Source organism: Trichechus manatus, unplaced genomic scaffold (genome assembly GCF_000243295.1).
Source record: "Trichechus manatus latirostris isolate Lorelei unplaced genomic scaffold, TriManLat1.0 scaffold00118, whole genome shotgun sequence".
Lineage (NCBI taxonomy): Eukaryota > Metazoa > Chordata > Mammalia > Sirenia > Trichechidae > Trichechus > Trichechus manatus.
Window position 1 is genome coordinate 1,449,783 of NW_004444054.1, and position 5,287 is coordinate 1,455,069.

A 5,287-nucleotide genomic window follows, 5' to 3' on the forward strand; every position below is an offset into this window, starting at 1 on the left:
GAACTTAAATATCAACAAGGTCACCCATGGTGAACAGGTTTCAGCAGAGCTTCCAGACAAAGACGGACAAGGAAGAAAGGCCTGACGATCTCTTTCTGAATATTGTTATTAGCTGCCATCAAGTGGGCCCCGACTTAAGGTGACCCTATGCATATGGGATCAGATCATTGTGATCCCAAGAGTCCAGTGAAAACCTTATGGATCCCAACAGAACTCTGTCCAACTTGCTTGCTTTGGACACATCATCAGGAGGGATCAATCGCTGGAGGAAGGCATCATGTTTGGTGAAGCAGAGGGCCAGTGAGGGCATGGGAGACCCTTGGTGAGATGGATTGGCACAATGGCTGCAACAATAGACTCAAACATACTGGCAATCATGAGAATGCCACAGGACCGGGCAGCATTTCGTTCTGTTGTACATAAGGACTCCATGAATCCAAGTCGACTCCTTGGCCACTAACAACGACAGGAGGTTCTAGCTTTTTATCCACTTACCAATGAGTAATAGCTGTTCCTTACTAACAAAGATGAACAACATCTATCATACAATTCTTTAAAAATTAAAATACAACTCTTTATAGCAAGACACTGATGTTACATCTGCTTGTCACTTTCTACCAGTCACACCGAAGGTTGTGGTTTATCTAATGCTCTATTTTGTTCTTCACTGCTGAAAAGAATTTGAATTATCTCCCAGCCTTGACAGTTCAAACCAAAGGGGACTCTTGGTTTCGTGCTTATAATTCTGCCCACAGAGCATTAGGGAAGCTCACTTTCTGTGGATGACCTTCATTTGTGGAATTTCCTGCTCTTCTTGGCTTGCTGGGACACCTGCTTACTGACCCAAGGAACAAAATATTCTTTTAAACTGCTGTCTTACTGATTTACCTAAATGCTTGTCACCAGAGCTCTGTTTTGCAGTGCTTTTTGTATTCGTGCCTGAGAACATGTGTATATTCACGGGAAACACTTATAAACCAAAACTTTCCCCTGAAGTCTTCTTTGAACAAAACAAAACAAAACAAAACAAAAAAAAACTTGTCTTAATTAGTAAAGTATGTCTACTTTGAGCATTGTGCTCTTTTAAAGAATTATCTATGTGAGATCAAATCGACAATGGCAACTCGAAAGGTTGGCTGGGAAGCTTAGGGGCCAGTGAGTTTAAGATAATGGTAGTGGAATAATGTGGGAAAGGATAACGAGAATGAAAACACAACTTGAAGAATGTAACCAACGTCTCTGAATTATACACACAGAAATTGTTGAAATGGGGTGTCTTTGGCTGTGTGTACTTTCTCTGAAATAAATAAATAAATAAAAATGCTATGGGAACAAACAGCAAAAACAACAACAAAAAATAATAAAATTGACTAAAGAAAGAAATATTGAGAATATACTCTGTGTTAGGAAGCCAAGGTTGGGATCAGAGTGTCAACACCAGGGTTAGGCTTGAGGGCTGTGCTGGGGTCAGGCAGACCTGGGGTGCCACTGGCTTACTGAAGACCGGCCTGGGAGGAGAAGACAGAGAAGGAGAAACCAAATGAGAGACAGGGTTGAAGGAAGTGGGGAGGATGAAGACAATGAGTGAGACATTGAAAGGCGGGAGGAGCAGTATGGTGGGGAATAGAAAGCGCACAGGTACGTGTTTGGGTGTGACTATTTGGAGGGGGTTTCATGAGCATGGGGAAAGTATGGAAAGAAAGACACCAGTACACTAGTGTGTTTTGGAGTAAAAGGGAGGAGGGGCAAACAAAAAACAAAAAACTGACTTAAGAAACCGGTTGATATGAAATGATCCCGTTGTGTAAAAAATACATGTTTATCCACAGATGAGGTCCGTAGGTGGAGCAAACAGTTTGCACTCAACTACTAACCTGGGAAGAAGGACCTGGTGGTCTACTTTTGAAAAGAATTAGCCAGTGAAAACCTTATGAATAGCAGTGGAACATTGTCTGATACAGTTGCAGAAGATGAGCCCCTCAGGTTACAAGGCACTCAAAGAGACAACTGGGGAAGAGCTGCCTCCTCAAAGTAGAGTTGACCTTAATGACGTGGATGGAGCAAGCTTTCAGGACATTCATTTGCTGATGTGGTTCGACCAAAAATGGAAGAAACAGCTGCAAACATCCATTAATAATCGAAATGTGGAATGTACGAAGTATGAATCTAGGAAAATTGGAAATCATCAGAAATGAAATGGAACACATAAACATTGATATCCTCGGCATTAGTGACCTGAAATGGACTGGTACTGGCCATTTTGAATCAGACAATCACATGGTCTACTATGCAGAGAATGACAAATTGAAGAGGAATGGCGTTGCGTTCATCGTCAAAAAGAACATTTCAAGATCTATCCTGAGGTACAGCGGTGTCAGTGATAGGATAATGTCCATATGCCTATGTCATGGATTGAATTATGTCCCCCCAAAAATGTACATATCAGTTTGGCTGGGCTATGATCCCTGGTATTGTGTGATTTTCCTATATGTTGTAAATCCTACCTCTATGATGTTAATGAGGGAAGATGGGTGGCAGTTGTGTTAGTAAGGCAGGACTCAATCTCCAGGATTGGATTGTGTCCTGAGGCAATCTCTTGAGATATAAAAGAGAGAAGTCAGCATAGAAACAGGGGGACCTCATACCACCAAGAAAGTAGTACCAGGAGCAGAGTGTGTCCTTTGGACCCGGGGTCCCTGTGAGAAGAAGCTCCTAGTCCGAGGGAACATTGATGAGAAGGCTGACAGAGAGAGAAAGGCTTCCCCTGGAACTGATGCCCTGAATTTGGACTTTTAGCCTCTTTTACTGTGGGGAAATAAATTTCCCTTTGTTAAAGCCATCCACTTGTGGTATTTCTGTTGTAGCAGCACTAGGTAACTAAAAGACAGCCTACAAGGAAGAACAGTTAATAAGACTATTATTCAAATTTATGCACCAACCACTGATGCCAGAGATGAAGAAATTGGAGATTTTTACCAACTTCTGCAGTCTGAAACTGATCCAACATGCAATCAGGATGCATTGATATTACTGGTGATTGGAATTCGAAAGTGGGAAACAAAGAAGAAGGATCATTCATTGAAAAATATGGCCTTGGTGATAGAAATGATGCCAGAGATATCATGAGAGAATTTTGCAAGACCAGTGACTTCTTCATTGCAAATATCTTTTTTCAACAACATAAACGGTAGCTGAACACATGGACCTTGCCAGATGGGATACACAGGAATCCAATCAACTCCATCTCTGGAAAGAGATAATGGGAAAGCTCAATATCATCAGTCAGAACACGGCCAGAGGCCGACTGTGGAACAGACCATCAATTGCTCGTATGCAAGTTGAAGTTGAAGTTGAAGAAAACTAGAACAAGTCCACGAGAACCAAAGTACGACCTTGAGTATATCCCACCTGAATTTAGAGGCCAAGAATAGATTTGATACATTGAATGCTAGTAAGACCAGACAAGTTGTGGAATGACATCAAGGACATATACATGAAGAAAGCAAGAGGTCATTAAAAAGACAAGAAAGAAAGAAAAGACCAGAATGTATGTCAGAAGAGACTAAAACTTGCTCTTGAAAGTTGGGTAGCTAAAGCAAACAGAAGAAGTGATGAAGTAAAAGGAATGAATGGAAGATTTCAAAGGACACCATGAGAAGACAAAGTAAAGTATTATAATGACATGTGCAAAGACCTGGAGATAGAAAACCAAAAAAGAAGAACATGCTTGGCATTTCTCAAGCTGAAAGAACTGAAGAAAAAATTCAAGCCTTTAGTTGCAATATTGAAGGATTCTACAGGGAAAATATTAAATTACGCAGGAAGCATCAAAAAAAGATGGAAGAAATACACAGAGTCCCTATACCCAAAAGAAATGTTCGATGTTCAGCCATTTCAGGAGATAACATATGATCAGGAACCAATGGTACTGAAGGAAGAAGTCCAAGCTGCACTGAAGGCATTGGTGAAAAACAAGACTCCAGGAACTGATGGAATACCAATTGAGATACCAATACCAATACAATACCAATTTTCAGCAGTGCTATAGGTGCTCACTCATCTATGCCAAGAAATTTGGAAGACAGCTACCTGGCCAGCTGACTGGAAGAGATCCATATTTATGCCCATTCCAAAGAAAGATGATCCCACTGAAAGCAGAAATTATTGAACAATATCATTAATATCACACACAAGTAAAATTTTGCTGAAGATCACTTAAAAGCAGCTGCAGTAGGACATTGACAGGGAACTGCCAGAAATTCAAGCCAGATTCAGAAGAGGGCATAGAACCAGGGATATCATTGCTGATGCCAGATGGATCCTGGCTGAAAGCAAAGAATACCAGAAAGATGTTTACCTGTGTTTTATTGACTATGCAAAGGCATTCGACTGTGTGGATCATAAGAAATTATGGATAATATTGCAAAGAATGGGAATCCTAGAACACTTAATTATGCCCATGAGGAACTTGTACATGGATCAAGAGGCAGTTGTTCAAACAGAACAAAGGGATACAGCGTGGTTTAAAGTCGGGAAAGGTATGTGTCAAGGTTGTAGCCTTTTACCATACTTATTCAATCTGTATGCTGAGCAAATAATCCAAGAAGCTGGACTATATGAAGAAGAACTTGGCATCAGGATTGGAGGAAGACTCATTAACCTGGCATTATGCAGATGACACAGCCTTGCTTACTGAAAGTGAAGAGGACTTGAAGCACTTCCTGCTGAAGATCAAAGACTACAGCCTTCAGTATACATTACACCTCAACATAAAGAAAACAAAAATCCTCACAACTGGACCAATGAGCAACATTGTGATAAATGGAGAAAAGACTGAGGTTTCAAGGATTTCATTTTACTTGGATCCACAATCAACACCCATGGAAGCAGCAGTCAAGAAATCAATGGACGCATTGCATTGGGTAAATCTTCTGCAAAAGACCTCTTTAAAGTGTTAAAAAGCAAGATATCACCTTGAATACTAAGGTGCGCCTGACCCAAGCCATGCTGTTTTCATTTGCCTTATATGCATGTGAAAGCTGGATGAGGAATAAGGAAGACTGAAGAATTGTCGCCTTTGAATTATGGTGTTAGCGAAGAATACTGAATATACCATGAACTGCCAAAAGAATGAACAAACCTGTCTTGGAAGAAATATAGCCAGAATGCTCCTTAGAAGCAAGGATGGTGAGACCATGTCTCACATACTTTGGACATGTTATCAGGAGGGATCAGTCCCTGGAGAAGGACATCATGCTTGGTAAAGTAGAGGGTCAGTGAAAAAGAG